The sequence below is a fragment of the Labrus bergylta genome, chromosome 18 (assembly GCF_963930695.1).
Source record: "Labrus bergylta chromosome 18, fLabBer1.1, whole genome shotgun sequence".
Classification (NCBI taxonomy): Eukaryota; Metazoa; Chordata; class Actinopteri; order Labriformes; family Labridae; genus Labrus; species Labrus bergylta.
In genome coordinates this window covers 18,656,745-18,678,961 of record NC_089212.1, presented here as the reverse complement: position 1 = coordinate 18,678,961, position 22,217 = coordinate 18,656,745, and the positions used below count along the sequence as shown (strand labels likewise).

General features: G+C 40.8%; 1 long non-coding RNA gene across 1 annotated transcript; it reads left to right on the top strand.

The window, feature by feature from the left end:
- The first annotated feature begins 12,353 nt into the window (after positions 1 to 12,353).
- LOC136177014 (uncharacterized) lies at positions 12,354 to 19,457 on the top strand. The gene is made up of 3 exons (XR_010664666.1): positions 12,354 to 12,476; positions 16,409 to 16,578; positions 19,098 to 19,457. It is a non-coding gene; the product is annotated as an uncharacterized lncRNA (long non-coding RNA).
- The last annotated feature ends 2,760 nt before the right edge of the window (positions 19,458 to 22,217 follow it).

The window sequence follows — 22,217 nt, the reverse complement described above, 5'->3', positions numbered from 1 at the left end:
TTTTTATTTCATCTTAGTTTGAAATAGTTTTTAATGCAAGTTTGTTTGTTTGTTTTTTATTTTGTAAAAATCCTCAACGAGTTTAGTTTTTGTTTGTTTAAATATGTTAGATTTAGATTTTTGTAATAGCCCTATTGTGCACACAAACTTAATGATGCCACCCCGGCATAAGCTCATCCAAAACTCAAATCGCTGTGCCTGAGACAAACCATAAAGGATGTGCCACTCTTGTGTCAAAGACTAAAACTAAGGACATTTTATCTATAATTGTATTTTATATCAGTTAGTTTAAGAACGCATAATATTTTTTTATTTTATTTATTTCTTTAGTTTTCAATAACAGTATTAACCTTGATTAGTTGCAAAGTCTTTTTCATCTTTGTTTTGTGTGGAATTAAACTTTGGTTTGCGTTGACCTTAACATTCCTCAACATAAACAGTCTGCAAAACTTCAAACAGATTTGTGTGCATTGCATCCCATTTTAATTGCCCAAATTTAACATGAAAGGTACATTTTTTAACCCGCTGCGTTTTTCACAAGTTAGCGTGCCCTGAAAAAGTGGAAATAGGCCATCTCAGTAAGGCACTGCCCCCTAGAGGCCACAAAACCAGTTATTGAAAGCTCAAAACCAGAGGGATACAAATACACTTTTTATTTTTAAGATTATTTCTCAAGAGAGAGTGTCATACATCACTGAACTGGAAACTAACCAAAATTACACTCAAATCCGGTTTAATCCACCTGCTCTGCAAGACTTTTAGGACTCCATAATAACATTTAGCAAAAGTGTGATGCATCCAAACCATTGTGTCTTTCAACTTATTTTTATATAAAGCAAAACTGACGATTTAAGTAATATCCTTGAACTGAACTTCTAACCAAGGCCAGTTGTTTTTGGTTACAGAACATAAATCATCCGATAATCCTATAATTAGCTCCCTGACTGAATTTGTTTGTATTACGTTATTTATTACAGCGGGTCATCATCAGTCTTTTGATTGCACTTCACTTAAAACCACACAGCAACATTTTTCCACAGCCGTCCAAACATGGCGTCACACCAAATTCTTAAAGTCCCCTCGCTGGGTGGAGTTTTCCCAGACGGTTGCCGGCACTGGGCCCTGATTGGCCGACAGAGACGGTTGCATTGAGTGACGGGCTGTCAGAGGGGATCCATCGGGGGGACAATGTGCCCAGTCAGAGGCTCAGAGGTCAGGCTGTTAACAACGGCTCCTCTGGTGAAGTTTGTTTTCTAGCGAAGAGCCACCCTTTCATGTGTGCCACTCATTATCAGAGCTTGTGCCCCCCGCTGCCTCCAACAAGGCCGTCTGTGTGCACGAATATGTGAGTGTATGTGTGCCTACCAAAAAACTCTTCTTGTGACCCTGTTTTGCCAGAAATGGAGCGCAAACAATATGGAATCTGACTCAGGTTGACCTGATCTGATCTAGGCTTCGAGTGTATTTTGTTTGGCATCAAAGAGGAACAGTTCTTGTGTATTTTATCTGGAAAACCTCTATTGCCTCGCTGTAGTTTTACTCTAGCTTTCCCAAGCTCATAATAACCACAGGCAGCATCTTTTCAGCTATTTCCAGCTGTCTGCGCTCCAAGCTTTTACATAATCAGTGTTAGAAAAGAAGAAGGGACATCTTGAAAAGTGCTGTGCAGATATGGAATAGTTCCTGGAATGTGGCTCCCCTTGAGGTGAGAAGTCAACAGGGGGCAGATTTTTAGGAGTTGCCCGAGAGCAGTAAAGCCAGAAGGAACAGTGGATGTCCTATGGAGGAGAACAAGAGAGTATATCATCATAGCTCGGCGATAGAGGAATGTTATTTTGATCAGACAGACACAGGCCTTTCTGTGGGAGAAGGACTTGCTGGGCTGTCAACCATGCAGTTTGCATGAGATAACATCATTTATGTAAGAATGTCTGCGCTGAAAACTCTACTATTATGACTGAATGAGACAGATATGTGGGATACCTGATCTGATCTGGCAACCCTCATGCTATTGTACATAAACCACCGGCAGTTGGATCTTACTTTGAATTATTCAAACATCCCAGAACTGAAAAGTATTTCCACTCTAATTATATCCAAATTCAGTCAGTTGATATCTAAATTTCAGGTGTAAGGTGTCGCAGTACTTTACCACAGCATGTACCTGCTCAACCAATTTGTCATCAATCAATTTTATAACTGAAATGTAAATCCCAGAACCCGTCAGCTATCATGTGGAAATGGCCTCTGGAAGTGAAGGCCAACTGTGAGGGGCTTTTCAGTGCAGCCAGCGATTAGGGATAAAGCACTTCCCGTCACTCTTTTTATTTTTTGTGAGTTGCCTTTTTTTAGAGTTCGACTAGCAACTTGGGCACAAAGAAGGAAGTTTGTGTTGAGAAAGGATGTCCAAGAGTGAATTGTAAGCAGCACTCATCTGCAAATGTAATTGTAAAGACATTAAACATAATGAAATCTAAATCATATGACTGCCAAGAGATTTGGGGATTGCATTGTGACTGATGCGTTAAGCCCCTTTTGCTCTCCACATGGGCTTTTTTTTCCTGTATATAACCTATGCTCTCTTCAGAGACACCTCCTTCATCCCTCAGCTCCCCCTTCCCCTCCTGACTCAGTTCCGTTTCACAAGCAGGGTTCTGTAAGACAGAGAAAGCAGCAGACAAGTGCTATTAAACATCTGAAGATCTTTTCGTTGTTTATATGCACGTATTTTTAGGCCACAGAAAGTATTTTCTTGGGTTTGGAAAGCCTGTTGGTGTCACAACTCAAGGAGGACAACACAGACAGTTGGTCCATGTGTTGGAAGGACTAACAGTTGGAGAGAGAGGTTTACATGAAAAAGAACATGTATCAAACATGTTTGAGACTTTGAGTGAAACATAAAAAAAACCACAGGAAGTGCCTTCCCATTCTCATGAACACAGAGCCGAGAACAACTAATCCAGAGGGAGTTTGACTTCACTCTCTTCTTAGGAGATTATTCCTCCACAATATATTTACAGTATGCAACATTCTGAATATCAATAGCAAACACATGAAACATGAGGTGTTTCTTTCAAGCAGTATAAACATGTAACATCTTTGATTCCAGTAAAATATGAAACATATATCATGTATGTGCAAGAACTCCTGCGTGCAAACACTATGTGTGAATGAGGATGTGTTGCATGCATTTTAGTGCATTTGCGTGGGATCAGTTGAATCTGTTTTTTGTGTTGATCAAACAAGGCCTTTCTCTGCAGAAGAAAGCAGCTCACTGTCCTCGTGATGTCCTGGGTCTAAAGTCTAGCCTGCTCTGGGTTCAGGCCTGCAATGTCTGGAGCGCTGTGTCTCTGAAGCTGGGCCTTGTTCCCAGCTGTTTGTTCAGCTGGCCCACCAGCGGGGACACCAGGGACGCAACCCCACCTCTTCTCAAAGCCCAGTCGGACACCTCCACCACTGCACCCACCCAGGTCACCAACCTCCTGACCCCCTCACCCTGAGGTTATTTGCTCCGAGGCCATCGTTTAAGAAGGGTGTTTTGTTCGGCCTTCATTTGGTACGCAGTCTTGGCTTAGGCTCTTGTCGTCAGTGCCATTGATCTGTTCCAAATGAGCTGATTAGGGGGCCTGCAGTTTGTCCCAGTTAGTGGGCTGGCCTGAGCTCTGCAGGATGAGGAGGAGGAGGAGGAGGGAGTTATGAGGATGAGGGACAGGGGTCAGAGTGCACGTAGAACAAACACAGTTGGGCATTCAGGCTCAACGATGCAACTTGAAATTAGTGGTTGTTTGAAGAGGATTGGATCAAGCCTGTTTGGTTGTGTTTGTTATGTCTCTGCAGGCCCCCATGGCTTCAGTGATGCTGCAGCGCTCACATCAGTTTTTGGTTTTCACTAATGGATTTCAGAGATCCCTTTCACTTTGTCTCTTAGCTTTGTGAAGATTCTCTTAAAGCTCAGGTGTTAACCGTTTAAAGGTTAAGTTATGGTGGGTTTATCCATACCGGCCAAAGGTTAGAAGTTGGATCCACACTGATGTCCAGATGCTGAAAATGTTCCCTTAGATATTTCACTGATCTCAGACAGTGTTGAAGAAACTCCACAGATGGAGGTCGGTGCTGTCAGAGATGTCACATGCTGATGTTTTGTCCCTGTGTGCTCTCATTTTAACATTGAGTCTCATTACTATATGTTAAAAAATGAAAATGCTGAAAATACTGAAATACTGACTTTATTGAGAACCAAAGTGTCAGTGAGGGTTTGGTTAATACGAATGTTTTTAATTGAAAATAAGCATTTTTATTTTTCTTAATAAGAGAGATGAATCTTTGCCTTTGTGTTTACCCTCTTCCTCCTATTCAGTTTTAAGAGTCAGCTCATTATAATGGCTATCACATGGATTATATTTATAAGGGAGATTAGCCGCAGCATGTCCAACTGATTAGTGAAGTGCGTCATTCAATCAAAAAAATCTTGAAAGCTGCAGTCAGATCACCGCACATTACACAATTACAACTAATGTGCATTTCTATTAGCTGCGGGGAACTCTTTAGATGTGTAGCCCAAATCAAAAGTTGGACATTTTTTAAACATGTAGTCAAAAGAAGTACATTCGTTTTTTTTTGTCAGCGCTCCAAATTTGAATAAAGGTGAACTTTTTATTTTAAGTTTCCTCTGTCAGACATGTAAAGCTTCAATGTATATGCACTATACTACTGTGACAATTCACCTTTTAAATCTTAGAAGAGAGGAAGTTGTTTAAGTACACACACCCTTACATCTTTTTTTATCTATCTGACTGTCCAAAATTTTCTCTGCCCAAAAAAAAAGACAACTAATAGCCTAAATGAAGTAAAAAGCCCTCTTATAAAATATTATTAGATCTTTATTGTCAGTTTGACTCTCCTGACGTCCTCTGCATAAACGCCATGTTAAGGTAAAACTTTGTTAAGAAAATCTATTTCAGTGCTAAATGATCAAAGGCACAGATCTGTGCCCACAAGCCACCATTTGAATTGGCCTTTGTTGGTTTTAATCAATAGACTGTAACAAAAAAAGAGGACACTCTAAGTTACTTTTGAAAGTGTTGTCAGTAAGTGCCTTACCTGCATTCTTTGTAATGGCCAGCAGGGGAGACTTCACTGGTTGCTAAAGTGTTTTGAACCTGAGTGCTGCTTCTTATTCTCTTAAGTTACTACCTCTGTAAATGTTCTCTTCACATCCATATGCACATCATCATTAGTTACCCATCTTCTTCTATACAGTGCATGTTATTTGGTGGATTATGGTCCTATTTAGAGTTGTCTAGGTGTGCTACCCGTACTTGCTTTCCCTGAAACACCCTTTTAAAATTTATCATGAAGTTGGGATAAGTTGATGTGTGAATGAAGTAGGAAATATTTTTGGAAAATTCATGAGGGAGAGGACTGTGGTGATGATGTTATTTGTCAGGCAACTGCTGCAATCTTCATGGACAAAATGAAGCCTCTATTGTTGTGTCAGACACTGTCGCCTCGACAGCCATCTTGGAATTCTGCAGTGTCTTTTCTGTGGGCCGATGGGGAAATCGTCCCACTGCAAAGGACATGTGTGAAAAAGCAAAGTCGGAAAGGTTTCTTCAAATTTCCAGTCCTGCATGTTCAAAAAAAGGCTATAGAAGATGAAATAGGGTCTTTTTTTAGAGCATGGCTCTCTGTAATTGACAAGTTGCCTCGTCAATAACCCGTCAATCAGGATGGAGACACAATAATGCCAAATATGGTCACTTCTGTCTACGAAAATACAAGACGGCTTTAACCGAAATGCGAACAAATGTGTGTGATCACGGTAACTAAATCCACTTCTCTTGTACAGTCTGGTTTATCCCCTGAATTTGGTTGCCCTTCATAGAAAATGAAATCGCACCAAACAAAACAAAGGACCCAGATTCCATTTCGACCTGAAAACGGGTAAATCACCTTAATAGTAAGGAGTGAGCTTCAGAACCTCTTCGGCCCTGCATGTGTCCATTCATGCATTAATGTGTGTCAGAGTGTGCTCCTATTTATCAGCCTTGGGACCTTATAATTACAGTCTTATTGAAATCTAACACTCCCACCTCTCGCTGTGTAAACTGAGAGTCCTCCCTCCTCTGGGTCGGGGATTAAGACGGAGGCCCTGCTGAGTGAGCTGCACATTACTCTGAGACACCCACTACACTTGTCAGGGAGACATTGGTGATCTCAGAGGCTTTTTAGGTTTGCATAAGACGCACAGATAAGGAGACAGAGTGGTTAATCACGGACACAGAGGGGTTACTTACAATTACTCACACAATTTGTCAATGAAGCATAAACAGAGAGGCAGTGATTTGAAATAATGAACAGTATTGTATATCAGAGTAATGTGGACACACTGTGCACATGCGTGGTCAGAGACTGTGCATAGATCTGATCTGAAAGCAGCTACAATGACTCCTTTGTTTTCCTCTTGTTTACTGCAAGCTGATATTTTCCACCAACTGAGCGGGTTTATGGTGTGAAAATGTTTCTTCCACTGGGATAGTGAAACTCTAAATATGTTGGAAGGATGTCACGTATTTATCCAGTGCAGATGAAGCCGTTTTCTCCTGGCAAAGCTTGCTTTCTTTCTTTTTTTTTTTTATTAGCGAGGACACTCTGCTGTGCCGTGTCACGGGTCAAAGTTCACAGGGTTAGGGTGGATGGACACTGTGTCCTCACATCCGTCTTCATTAGAGGTCTGGAAGTACTCAGTGGTCAGACCTCCTCCCTCCTCCCTCCTCCCTCCTCCTGCTCTTTCTTTTCAAAACTATCTGTCCATTACTGATAAACAGCTTCATCAGAAGACGGAGCTCAGCAGTGTCAACACAGCGCTGCCTGACGTGATCCACCAGGGAGACAAACTCTGCAGTAAACAACTCTTAACTCACTCCAACATGCTGCTCTTTGCTGAATTCAAGATTTCATTCATTGTTATCGTTTGTAATGTGTTTGTTTTGAACTTCAAACACATTGACATGGTGCATTGCTTATTCTTGTAAAGATAGCAAACACTTGTCATGTGTAAGCATTAAAACCCACCAAGTAATCAGTAGTCAGTCAGCAACCTCTAACTCACTCTCAGATTATCTCATTATACTGAACATCATTGTAGATGAAAGCGAGTCAAAGTGATGCTTATTATGGTAAAGAAAAAAAAATGCACTGAAAACTGGGACACAATCTGCAAGTCTTCTACTTTATTTTACAACTGACCACAATTAGTGATGGAAAATAAGCACAAAGCTGCAAAATGTGCTCTTAAAGTTTCACACATAACAAACTTTTACAACTTCTCGTGTTGCTTTCTGTGTTGCAGCTTAACATGTTTCAAACGTCTCATTGTGTAAATGCAGCCCATTGCCACTCATTTTTTGTCCAGCAGTATCAGCCTTTTCCTCAATATATTCATCATGTTGAGACATGGCAAGGTCCTGCTGCTATATCAAGTAACGTTTTTCAGAAGTATGAAATAAATACCCAAATAAGATCCCAAAAGGATAACTGCTGCAGAGAAACAAGTTTGTAATCTGTATGTGAAGATCTGATTAGTTTTACCTCAAGACTTCCCAAGACATGACTCAACTAAAGTAAAAAAAATAGTGAAAATGAAATTGATTTGCTGATTTGCTGATTTGCTAACACGTTAGGCCTGCGGTGGTCGCAGAGACTTCCCGTTTCTTGGGAACTAGTCCCAGCTAAAACACATTTCGATGCATTTTTGTGACATTGGACATTCAACAGTCATGAGCTTCCTAGTTTTCCAAACGCAGTGAGTCAAAGAACATGTGGAACCACTTGTCATTTTCAACAGTGAAATACATCACTTATCCTGAGTCATATAATGTCTAAACATTGTATTTAAGCACTGCATTGCTCAAATAGAAAACTTTTAATGAAAACCCTCACATTTCTGGGAATCACCTTACAATAAGGGGACTAAAAAAGTGAGTTTAACTCAACCTCCAGAGTTGAAAAATGAAGCCAATGTGAAAGTGCAAGAAAAACAAAAATTGCAGTTCCTCAAGTGTCTACTCGAGGCACAATGCAAAAGCCAAGGAATCCTCCTGAGGTCATAAATGTGCATAATTTGGGTTTGCAAGGAAGCTTAAGGTCAGTGTTGTCAGGTCAGTGGGTCAGGTTGAGATTGCATTTTCATTATGGTGACTGCCATTGCTGAGCTTTAAAACGCCTCCTCAGTAACCAATGGATGAAGTCACTGAGACTACGTCCATGTCTTATACAGTCGATGTTTGAATGTCAAACTATTTGCTTCCACTTAAACTATTATTCTGGGGAGCTAGTTGGCCTAGCCTAGGTTAGTTTGTGCTCATTATTCAGAGGCTTTAGTCTTTTCTAGCAGGGCGGCCCGGGTCTGTGTTCGACTTGCGGCACCTTTCCAGCATGTCATTCCCCACTCTTTCTCTTTACCCGATTTCCTGCTCTATCTACTGTCCCCTCAAGTAAGGGCTTAAAAAGCCCCAAAAAATTAATTTCATGCTAAAAACTTTGTTCCAACAAAGAGCTCTGTGTGCTGCTACTTTGTATTATCTATCCTGATACAGAAGTTTAGTTGCAGTGGAATAAGATCACATCACATTAGAAAAAACGTCAAAGCAGTCTCTAAAAACCCACTGAATGTGAACTGTACTCTCTTGTCTTTCTCATAGAGACTCATTGAAACACGATTATTCTTGTCATGTGGCTGCCACTTTAGAGAACGTCCTGAAACTCCTCAGAAGATCCGGAAACCGGGGCCTATAGTGGAGCGTCCAACTGGATCTGAACTAGACGAAACTGGATTGAAGGAGACACTCGATCAATCCCGAGCAGACACAACACATGTGAGGGGACTGTCCTTCTTCCACCCCGAAGTCCTTATCAGAACAATGACATCACTGTGGCGTTGTCTGTCTGTGACATTATCAAATATGTGGCGACAATTGAGGAGGGAAAAGAGCAAAAGAAGAGTGATGACGGGAATTAGACGGAGAAGGACGCATTGACAGAGACAACAACCATGTTTGAAAGAGAAAGAGAAGAGAGAGAGGGTGAGGGGGGGGGGGGGGAAATAAAAGGGAGAAAGCCTCGAGTTGCGGCTTGGCTGAACTCGCCGTGAACCTCAGCAGATTTATTTTCTCCAGAGCCCGTTGCTCGCTCAAAGGGGGCCAGATTTACATGCCTCACCCCGGGCTGCTGTGAAGCTCGGCTCTGGGGGCTGAGGACGGGGATAAGTGGACAATATGGAGTCTTTTTGAAGGTTACAGGGGTTAGAAGGAAAGAGGGAAAAGGGTTTGGAGTCTACTTTCTGCTCCATTATTTTCTGGCCTTGGGTTTAATGTGCCCTGGTGAAGCGTTCCTGCTCAGCAGCTCACCGAGCTTATTAGAAACACTCCCTTCCATTAAGAAGGGTGTTTCATTTTGAAAGCCTGTCGTTTGTTATTGGCAGAGACGGTGTGAGCCGATGGATCTCTGCTCTCACTGCCTGCTCCCTGCATCAACCGACTGCTGAGTTATGTAATTTTTCTTTAACACGATCTGGTTTATGTAAGCTGTAACATAATGTGTTGTTCTAACACATGTTGAGAGACAAAAGCATTGACGTGAATGATTGGTACACACATACAGGTGTGGAACATAACTCAGGCTTTATATTACAGGTGAAACAGGAGGACATCTACAGATATCTCTCTCTTTTTGTTGTTTCGCTTTTCAGTTTCTTTGATGGCAAAGCAATGTGACGCCACGCTGAGATCTGCACATGAGCTCAATAAAAGACGATTTCTGCTCATAATCAAAGCACAATACTTACTAATCAATAATACTGAAAGTGACATATGAAACGTTTATGTGCTCTCTGTTACTTTATTATAATTTGATCTATGGCAACGCAGTTTATACCCAGCGTCTTGATTTTCTTCAGAGGCTTTCTGGGAAATGTAGACAGAAGAGACGTTTTGGCACAGCAAATTTAGTTTACTTGGCCTGTGACAACTTTTGTATCATATCTCGGATATAATGTATAAAATAAGTAAACATGTTATGTTACGTAATGGGATTCATGGCTCTTTGAAGATAACTGCCCCTTATGGCTCCACTCCTTTGTGAGAGCTGGGTAATCTTCTTTTCAATCATGGCGTATTATTATTTAGGGGTTGGAGTTAACATTATGTAAGGGGATTAATGTTAAAAGTAATGCAAAGTTAAGATAACTCTTTCCCAAATATCTCACTCTTAATATTAACAGAAGGAGAGAAAGAGAGAAAAATTATTTGGCAATCCAGCTTAGAGATGCATAACTGCAACTATAACTTGTCTGGAGGGAAACAAAGCTTTTCTATCTCTCTTTCTTTAACCCCACCATAGTCCCAGAAGATCACGAGTCTGGTTCTGTTCTGTTCTAAGGAACTTTTTCCTTTTCACTGTAACTTTGCTAAATGTTGTGACTGTAAGTGTTTTGCTCATGGTGGATTGAGTACGTTCTAGACCTGCTCTTTCTGTGACGTGATATGACAATTGAGATGACATTTGTTATGAATTGGCTCTATTCAAATAAAAATGGATTGATTGATTTGTTAAAACATCTCCACCTTTAAAATCCACATTCTGGGTGCTTGTTCCTGTTCATGAAGATGAGTAACACTGTTGCCTTGCAACATCAACGTCTGAAGCAATAGTACACGAGGGGGAGTGATGCTGAACTGAACATCAACACCGCTGCGATTGTGTTGTGATTCAGCCGAGTGCAGACATCCAGAACAACATCCTAACCTCAAGTGAGATATTCCTTTTATACAGCTGTTAACTATCAGTAAATAAAAGAAAACTGTGTTGTTTTTTTCAAGCTAATGATTTTTTACTCCACCAATTCAACTAGTTCAACATCAATACTGAAACCTGTTGCAAAGAAACCCAAACATTCATGCTATTGTATACAGTATATACTGTATGTGGCCTTTGCCTCATATGTAGTCTCTCTTTTACCGTCACCATTTATCATATTCGCCGGTTTGGATGGTGTCCAATCCCTCATTTGTAACCACTCTTAAACTCACACCTGAAGTGCACTTTCATAATGTTTTATTCACTTCTGTATTACAAGATTCAAGTCAAGCATGGCATGTGGCTGTAAATGAGTTTTCACAGACATTAGAATATCAATGTAATGTCCTGATGTTTATTAGAATTCTTCCTGCAGCTTTCACATCACCCTTCCTGGATTTACTTACATTTAGATTTTAAACTGATTATCGCAATTATGAACTGAGCTTCATGAGCAGTCAGGAAGACAAATATGGCATTAAAATGTTAAACATCATGGCTGCTCTTTCAAATACCAAACACAAAATACTAAAATGCCTATTTTCAGTGTGTCTACTGTAAGTAATGTTGCATCAAGGATTGCATGACTTTTAGGTTGACTAGAGAGCGAACATATGACGCCTCCAAATTGGACAGATTGTCTTTATGTTGAAAAGTTGCTGTCATTAGGCAGTATCCCAGTCTTTCTCCAGTTCTTTTCTGTGTGCTGTAATTTTACAGGATAAAACATTATGCAAGCTCACACTGCAGCCCACTGAGGAAGAGAGGACTTAACTAGCTGTCCTCTGACTCAACCCTGTGTGAGCCGCTTGTAGAACCAGGGGTCAGCGACTCCAACTCTCATATCATTTCCCCCTCCCAACACTCTGCTGTTTTAGCTGGGGAGGACAGGGGTTGGGGTGACGTTAGAGGGTCTGGAGGAGGCAGGAAGGCCGAGCTAGGACAATTCGGTCGCTTGCTTCGTCTGACAGGTAACACTCAGCACGCCTGTAGGAGCGGTCCAGCTGTGACCTGGAGGTGAGGGGGTGAGAGGGCAGACAGGAGATAGTTGTAAAACATGAGAGCTCAGCCCTGCTCACTTGATCTGGATCCACTCTGCACATGTTTATAATTTAATAAGGGGGAAGAGGAAAAACAAGAGCATAAATTATCTCGATAGCTGCAACATATATTTGAATAACGTTCCTCATATATTTGTTTTTGCAGACAATTGACTTTTCTTGCATGGACTCTGCAGTTTCTTTCTTCCTTCCTTTAAGAAAAAAAACTAGTGGAGGAACTTTCCATTGCATTCTTGTTACAAAATTGCTTCATATTTAGTTTTACTTCCCCAAATGCAAAGAGCAACAACAAAGTTGAATTTGCTGATTCGTATGAATTAGTGAGGATGTGATGTGATTTTCAGTGTGTCTTCTGAAATCAAAAACAGACAAGTTGGAGAGGAACCTTTGGAGCCTCTGGGGTCTTGGCTTTTCTTTCCTCTTATTTTGGTCCACCTGGTCTTCTTGTGTAATAATGCTTATATAACCACAACATTGTAATGAAAAATAAACTAATAGGCATCTTTTTCTTTAAGGACAACCTCGGCTTTCAGACTATCTAGAAAACACTCCTCCTACGACGTGAGTTGATAACATTTGAATTAACTTTAATCCAAAAGTGCGAACAAATAACTTCCTGTGCTTTTGAGTGATCAGTTTTGTGCAGCCGCTGTCATTACAGAGAATCTGGACAGTCGGACGCATGAGAAATAAAGCCTCTGATTGGTCTACAAGTCTGGAATGCAGCCTCTGATTGTATTATACTGTAGGAAGGCTAATAGAAAGGCTAACAAAAACGATGACAGTTTTTAAGTCTAGAAATGGATTTGTAATCACAAAGGATAATCTATGTTAGATTCATTCAGGCTGAGTTCTTTTACAAATCCTCAGAAATAATTTTGTATTTCCAGGATGGATTTTAAAGCTTCTCCCGGCGATGAGATACAGCCAAGGCCAGCGTTATAATGGCAATCAGTGTTAGATTATGAAAATAAAAACATGTTGGAACAGAAAGAGGTATATCCTAAAATCATGATGTGCAATCTAACGTTATTTATGCAAACTTCACTACATTAAAAGTTCATCTGTGGAAAAAAAAAGTTGTCAAAAATGCAGATATTCAATTTTGAAGAGTTTAGCAATTCACAATATGTCATCAGATATCTGATGGAGCAGCTACATGGATTTTTGTCAACCCGAAAAAAGTTAAAACACTTTGTCGAGCTGAGGGGAACTGCAATTCTGAATGATACATTTCTGCAGGTTAAATTTTACAATATTCCCCTTTTACATTACACACAGTTATTTGAACCAATTAATGTGGAAAGCAGAGTAGCGCAGCTTCAAATTTGAGCCTTTATTCAGTCTTAGTAGAAAAAATGAAACGGTAAAACTTCTAAAATTTGATCAAAAGCTGCTTTTAAAGCTCCCTTAGGTAAAGTGAGAAGGGCGGAAAAAAAGGACATTCAAGGGTTAAAGCATGAAGTCTGCTTGTAATAACAACCACATGCTAAGACAGCTTTGATATGTGTGGATAAAGTGCCATTTTCAGGTTTTAGACATAGAGACTTGTGTGATCATGTGTTAAAAGAGAGTAGAGGCATATGGAAGTCAATATTTCAAGTGACATTTCAATTATAAATGTCCAACACCACATTATTACACTCCTGCAGACTCCCCAAACCACCAAAACCACTCACATAGTGCGCTACACATACGCAGGCACAAACTCACTCAAACCACATGTTTTTGCACACATGAAGACGGTGTAGTCTTTATTTTTTCAGGCCGATGTTGTTATCAGAACTACATGCACACACTCCACCACTCGGGGCAAGAGTAGGAGGAGCAGATCAAAGAAAGTGTGGTTAAAAAAGAACACCCAGGGACACCCACCTCCACATAAACAGGGGATCTCCTTACCAAAAACAAAGAGGCCTGAGCAGCCAACCCACATCCAGCGGAACAGGGAGGGGTGAAAGGAGCTTAGGGAGAAGGGGAGGAGGAGGGGTGATGGATGAGAAAACATGTTGGTTGGGCGGAAAGGTAGAGCAAAATCATTCATTACTGTAATTACAACCTGAGCCCACTCACTCTTTCATTCAGAAAAGAAGAGAAAAGAGATTAAACTTCCCACAAAGGTGTTTACCGCACACCAGGAGAAGACTTTTCTGCTTCTTTCTTCAGATGAGCCCTCAAAACACATAAACAGAGAAGAACACACATGTGACACACTGCGGGGGATCCTTAATCAGTTCAAGTGATGAGGTTTATGTCGGTAAATAACATGAGCTATGAAAGTGCTGTGTAAGGGTCTTCATCATTGGTATTTGTTTTCCCCCCAAGCTCTGAATCATGCTTGCCCTTACCACCCATCCTTACTCATTATACCTCCAAAGCAGAGCAGTGTTTGGCCAACAGATAAACACTTTTTGACTTTGTTGATTTGACTGATGTTTTCAAATGGGACAGGGATTACTGTTGGATGTCTTTGAAGAATAGTTCAACAATGTGGGAAATGCTTTTATGTATTTTTGCTAAGATATGATGGAAAGACGGGTCATTGGTGTCTATTAGAGCAGCTGTAATCAATGTATTTATGGTAAATGAATTTGAGCTTGTTTAGCAATAGTCTTGTCTTCTGACCAGTCAAAGTGCTTTTTACACAAAAGGTCACATTCAGCCATTCACACTAAATCCACACACTGATGTCAGAGGCTGCTATGTAAATCAGTAATAACTGATAATAATCATACACATTCATACGTCGCTAATGCAGCAGCGGGAGCAGTTTGGGGTTCAGTCTTAGGCAAGGACGCTTTGGGGTGAACATGTGGCTGCAGGAGCTGGGGATCAAATCCCTGACCCCTGAATATTTCAAGGAATTTTGTGCATGTTTAAATCCCAAAACGGTTACAGTCTTCGCTTACAGAGTAATTTTCTTATAGGTGACTCTAAAATAGAGGTTAGTAGTGGCAGCCATAATGTATATTATAAGCTACTGTTAGAGGAAACAAGTCGATATTGTAGGAGGCTCTGTGCTTTTTAGGCATCAATATGTTCAGATGTAATCTGAAAAACTCTAAATTCACATTTTTTTTGTGAAAAGTACCACTTTAAACTTTGTTTTTTCAATTTGGCTAGCTTGCATTGTTTTTGGTCACAGCAGGAAACTGATTGAGGCAACAAGCCATGATTTATCAACTCTATAACTGCACATCACTGAACCACACACTAACAGAGTTACTTACTATGTTAGGAATGGAGCATGGACAAACCAATGAGCCAGATTGGGAGTTTGTAGAGACCAAATACTAAGCAAAAAGGAGAACAAATACTGGAAAACGGAAGAAACATAAAAGTCAGCCAAAATAAATCCTACTGTCATGTATCTCCTGGACATTTAGATAAACAAATACTCTTACAAAATCCCCATCTCAATGCAAAAGAAGCTAGTATGTCCCTGGTTGTTAAATCAGCCTGTTTGCTGTGTCTAAAATATTTAGTTCAGCTCAGCAGAAAGGCGGGAACGGAAAAACAGTCAGCATGGCTCAGTCCAAAGGACACAAAATCTGCATATTAGCAACTCTAATGCTCATTAATTGGCACATTACATCTAATTTGTCTAATCCGCAGTGTAGAGGAAGTTTCCCACTGATTGCAGTCATTATGCCAAGCAAAGCGAACCAGCCTTGGGTTGTAGCCTCATATTAAACAAACAGTTGGGAAAGTTGCATCAATCTTGGTATTTAAATGTCAGCAAGACAATACAAGATTATGTTTGCAGAGAAGCTGAGCTGTTTGTCAATTTATTTGTTTGTTTGTTTGTTTGGTTATTGCAAATTAAATCTCAGAGCGAACCCCACGCACTTCACACCCAAAATCCGAACATTTAAAAACATTTAAATCAAAAAAAAAAATCTAAAATGGTTGGAAGGTTATTTATTTTCTCTTCATTTACTAGTATCATTCTTATGCCTTTATTTAGAGACGGGCATGAGAGAGAGTGGGGGGAATGACACACAGGAAGGAGCCACAGGTGGGATCCAAAACCTCGGCCGCCCACTATCGAGGACTTTAGCCCACGTACTAACCACGAGGCCACCAGTGCCCCCAAATTCTTATACTTTAAGAGAGTTGATAACATGTGCATAAGATCATAAACAACATAGTTAGAAATGTTTTGTGCATTTGGGTTTTCAGAGGCTTTAACGTGGAAAAACAACATTTTTCTTAATGTATGATAATCAAGGTCAGATCTAAACAACAAAATGAATGCGCTTGTATTTCAAATGATACAGACAGTAACAGTGAGGAAACTTCTTTTTAAGCAAAATCCCCTCTCTCCATCACTTACACAGAACAGATCTTGGATTCTAAACTTTGTCTCTGTGTGTTTGTGGAACAAGTCCTGAAGTAGGTTGACTCACTTTCTGACCACAGCTTGTAGCCTCTTGGTTTTTTACAGCCTCCCCTCAGAGTGTTTACCTTGCTCTCATCTCTGTGTCCCTCAGGGCTCCTGAACCACCGCCCTGGGTGTCCCTCTTGGGGAAACAATTGGCAGGGCAGAGGAAGGGAAACAGTAGCTCTAATGTGATCTGAGGACAACAACAATGCCTGGAAAGTTCACCTGCTGTCACATTCTGCCATGAAGGCTGTTTCCAGTCATTCAGGAGACCTACAGGTGTTTAATCTGTGCCAGGAAATAAGCCTAAGTATCAAGTAACATCCATTATGAAAGACTATACTGTTAATGCACAGGAAAGTGCATAAGTGAGTCGGGGCATATGCATGTATATGCAAGCATATCAGATGCTTGTGTGTGTGTGCTGTGCATGGGGTCCGTACTGTAAGACTGTTTGTAGATACAGAGAGGAAAAGAAGAAAATGTCACTATTTTCTTCAACATCCTTTGATTCCACCACAGAGGAGAAGCAGGCAGTTTTTGTTTTAGTGTGTGTTAGAGTAGGTCATAAGTGTCAGTCAGAAACAGATTTTTCACAGAGCACAAAGTTTTGAAACTCATCTGGAGAGCTTGGGCGAGTGCATTTCTTTACTCAACCAGAGACAGAGCACAGGTGGCACCAAGTGGACTGGAGCGGTACTGCATGGAAGAAAACCTTTCTCAGGCCTTTCTTGCTTTCTCACCCACTAAAATGCTGAGCCATAGATTGAGAAATCCATCTTCCCTCTTAAAAGACACTGCTTTTTGTTTTACTGCTCTGCTAGGTTAACCTTTATTCTTACTGAGGACTAACTGGTTCATATAATTGCTGTGCAGAGTTACCTTATTAAAACAAAAGTGCTGTTAAGCAGGGGTTTGTTAAGTTGTGTCAATTCAGACTTTAAAACAATATTTGCTATCCATGAAGCCATGAAGATAAGGAAGTAAATGGTTAACATTCTGAATAAATAAGAATGAAAATAATCAAAACAAGAAAATCCTTGCCAATCTGCAGCTGCAGTGGTCAAACATGTTGTAAATGAATTCAACACACTATTGGAATAAACACAAGTTGAATAAAAAAGTTTAAACTTTTTAACAAAGACGTATTGCTCTCTCTGAAGTTTGAGCATATTAGCTTAGCTTAGCATAAACACTGGAAACTAGAATATGTCAAAAAGTAACAAAATCTGACTATAATCTAACCTCTGAGTGAGGGAACAAATGAAACGCTGATTTAAGTCCCTGTGCTAAACTAAGCTATGCTAACAGGCCTCTGGCTGTGAAATCATACTTAGCATGCCTATACAGTAAGGATTCAGTATGGATTTTCACACTGCACACTGCACATCTCAGAATTGTAGAATTCACCAACCAACATGTTTTATCTTGATTTTTAAATCTGTGCAAATTGTACGTGTAAAAACATGTTGTTCATTTGCAGGCAGGGTTTGAGCTAATCTATTTCTCCACTGGAAAAGTGACATCAAGCAGTCGTGTCATCAGAGGAGTTTTAAATTAAAAGAGTGATTTGATTTGTTCGCCTTAGAGGTGCTGGTGGGTGTTTTTTTTTTAACTGTAAGACAGAACTAGGCCACTCTTTCAGTCATATTCCCTGTCTCACGAATAACAATAATAATACAGTGGAGATAAGAGGTGTATCAGTCTTTTCAAAATGTCCTCAAAATATCTACTATTCCTTTGAGTTAAAGCACCACTGGCATAGAACAGACTATAGTCGAATTAACAGCAAAAATAGTACAACCAGGGGGCAGAAACAGAAATCTGATTGGCCACCCCTGGTGCCAGCTAAAAATCCTTAAGTCTAGTAGGCTATTTGCCTTGTCAGATGCAGGACTTGTGTAAAAAGCAACAATTTGGACTGTATTGCAACAGGCTGCTAGTAGTTTTGTCTGCATTTCAATGTTGCACGTTTCCTTTTGTCAGAAAAGTTTAAAAACATATACACCAGAAAATAACATCTGTATGATACTATAATGTTAGTAGTTAAAGTCCTGTAGATATGATTAGTGGAGAAAGTGACAGTAAATAATGCTATTTGGACATTTGTGTGTGTGCAGACATAGTCCAGACACAACCCCTGAACATGTCAGGGACCCAGTTGGCACAGACCAGATTGGTTGTATGTCAAATGTACACACAAATGTATGTTAGGGGTTCTTAAAGAGGGGTTATGGGAGCTCCAGGGGTAACTGTGTGGGTTCCAGGAGGTCCTATGTGATTCCTTTTAACTTAAGTTCTATCCATAGGTGAATTGGGGATTTCAGGGTCTATTTCATCTCAGTTTAGGGGTCTTGTTTTCCCAAGTTTACCCCTTTATACATAATGGTGCATTTAGAGAAAGGTTAGTAAGTCATTTCACCAATACAACTCCTTTAAAACCATTCACATGGTACTGAAGCTAACTGTAGCCATCTTGAGTCATAAGATGAGTCATGAGTTATTAGATCTAGGGCTCTCTCGTGTAAATTAAAAGCTTCTTCACATAAATTGTATGCTGAAAAGTCATGCTTTGATAACAGCCTCGTAACTAGAATGAAGTCAGCTGCTTTCCTACGAGAATTAGATGCTGTCTTTCCTGGAGATCAGTCCAACATTACATCACGCATACTTCAAGACTTGCTGTTATGATTTCAAGGCCCAGGGTGGGCCTACATTTTATGTGAGTGTTTTTATTTATTTATGTGTTTCTGTCCATTTCTCCTCCCTTTTCTTTTCCCTTCTTTTTGTTTTAACAGAGAGTTTAAGTAGCGGTCAGAACAGCTGCGTCCATCTGTGTGTTTCTCTTCTTCTGACCTGAAACAACTCGTCTTCCTTCATACATGTCAAACTTCCACGCCTTTCCAAACAAAGTCCAGCTCTCAATGGCTGATTGTGTCGACTCCTGCAAAGCTGCTCCTCTGCCCTCCTCTCCTTCCATCCACAGAACTTCTGCTCCTGCTACGGCCCATTTGGTAAAATACATAGACACACGTGTGCACTGCTTCTATATATACAAAACACAATGTGTGCTGTGTCAATATGGATACACACAGTCACTCTTACACCAGCATCCATGCACGAATGCAGAACGAGTTCAGTGGCCTCGTTTCTGCTGACTGTACATCTGCAGCCCAGATGTGCAGCAGCGCTCTGAGGTGCCACTGAGCGCAGGATGTTTTGCATTCTCTCTGTGGAACATGTGAGGCGTTCCTGTGGGCCGTCCGTCTGGCTGCATTAGTCTGTGTGTCATGGGGATCTGTTTGCCTCGGCCCCTCGTTGGCTGGCTCCAGGGGTTTGGGTACGACAGTTAGCATGCTAATTCAGCACAGATGTTTGGTGCTGAATCAGGTGGTGTTAGGAAACTCCGGCCCTGACAGGAGGGAGACACTGGCTGCCCTGTGTGATGATCCAGCTCTACATAAGTAACTCTTCCCAGCCTTACCCTATCTGTTCCAGTATAAGTCGCTCCTGATGTGGAGAACAATTGCTTTTATGGTGTGCTTTACCTGCTCATGAGCGTGTATGCTTCTTTTTCACCAGTGAAAACCCCTTTAAGAGTAATAAATACTTTTGTCTGTGAGCAAATAAACAAAAAAATCCTAAAGGCATAACCTTTAAATCGTTGGAGGAAAGATTTCAATGCAAGACGTTACGGATATTAACATTTTCTGACAGTAATTCCTGTTGTTGACCTCCATTCATATTGCTAATAACAGCACCATGTTCTACAGTTTGAACCCTAAATGCTTGTCAGCCCCAATGTCACTGAGAATTACTTCGGACAAGTCGGAAAATAAACATCAGAAGATGCATATGAGCCAGCTTTTTAAAAACACAAAACTCAAGTCAAAAAGCAGAATCATTTCCCAAACAAAAACCAGAATATTAGTTTCAAGCTCTGTGTTGGAACTATGCTGAATTGCATCATCCCTATATCCCAATATATACACCAGCATCAAACCCATCCTCATGGCCAACTTTTGTCAGACTGCATTTTTATCAACGTTTCGCATGCAAAAACAGATTTGAACGTTGATTTAACACATTTTCACTCATTTTTTTTTAGTTCTACTTTTCAGTTCCAACTCAGAAAGCTTGTTGGCTTGTTCACAACCAGTCATGCTGTATTTGCGATTCTCGTGAATAACTCTTGTCAGTACAGCTTTCTTAAAGTTGTAAGATAAATATTTCAAAGTTTTTATTCATGTTAACAAACTGGACCAATTTTTCTTTTTTTTTTTGAAGATTCCGGTGTGTTGAAAGATTGCCTCATCCCTGTCTACTCCTCTATGTCATTTTAAAAGCCTTGATAGGTGTAATTAGTGGGATTAATGAGGCAAAAAGCTACACAGGAACTCTTAAAATGGCCTGGATTCCAGTGATGTTGTTGGTGAGACAGATAGCGCAGTATGTGTAGCAATGCAGAAGTTACAACTAAGCAAGTACATTAATACATACATGTAGGAATACAAAACGATACATATATGGAGGTTTTTCTGTTTTGTGGTTTTCCCTGTTTGTCTTGCTTGACCTCTGTATTTTAGACCTCTGGTGATAATTGGACTTAACGTCACCATTTATCTTGAGAACAAGGAATGGAGTCCTAACCTTAACAAGAACCAGAGCACCAAAAAAAGTAGCTAAGCTAAAGTTTGAAGTGCCTGTTGGAACTAAGTTAAACTATAGCCATTCATTAACCCATCCATTCACCCATCCATCCATCTAGCCAATCCATGGCTTTATCTGTCATCCACCCAATCAAACCATCCACTACCAGCAATATGTGTAAAAGCTATGAGTAAGGTTCTAAGGTAGTATTTTGCTGCAGCCATACCTCAATGCAACAGCAAAGATATGAAAGTATCTGTTTTCTTCATAATGTCCTTAAATAATTTGTTCTTTCAATGAAAAAGTAGAGATCTTTCAGGGCTAATGAATCACTGGCTCTTATTGCTGGATGAATTGTCTAACTCGTCAAGGATGGAACCAGTTCAAGACTATGTCAGAGGTTTATTTCAACACTGGTATGGTGTCTAACACTTCGTCTTAGAATCATTTCTTCAGTTAGTTCATGCCGTTGGCCGCCGCCTCCACAGCTGGCCAAGAACAGATTCCAGCCCAAGCAGTCATGGCCCTCACACCACCTGCTATAGGGTCATGGTCATGGTGTGAGCTCGCAGGGGATCTGTAGTGTGTGTGTGTGTGTGTGTGTGTGTGTGTGTGTGTGTGTGTGTGTGTGTGTGTGTGTGTGTGTGTGTATGCATGCGTGTGTGCGTGTGATGGGTGTCTACATGTAGAAGAAGGGAGGATGCTTTAACACACACACACTTAACTGACACAGCATGATGCTCCATTGTGTCCTAATCAGTATACCAGGAACTGAATAACCAATATGTCCTTCACTCCAGTCGAGCGAGTACGACGAGATAGAGACGGCGAGAGATGGAGAGCTGGAATTCGCCTTTGATCACTGCGTCCGTTAGTCAATAGGACGTGGCGTTTGCTGGGGGTGCGCAGGCGGAGGAGGTTGCTGGGGCCGACCACAGAGAGAGTGCTCAATTGTCTTGTCCCTTTCTTTTTTTTTCTTTCTCCGGGATGTACACCCCCACCAAGAAGCCGATACCAAGGTCGTGACCTTCTACCCCCTCCCTCTTTGCTCTGCCGCATCGGGACACGTACTTGAAGGACGCTTTCTGTCATGTATAACTACTGAACAAACCCCCTTTTAGAAACGTATCCACCCTTAACTGTCTCGCACAAGTACTTTCTTGCCACCCTGTTTCTTTATGCAGGAGGCGGAGGTTAAGGCGTGGGTTGGGGGGGGGGGGGGGGGTGGAGGCTTTTTTAGATGAAAGACAAAAACTGACTAAATCCGG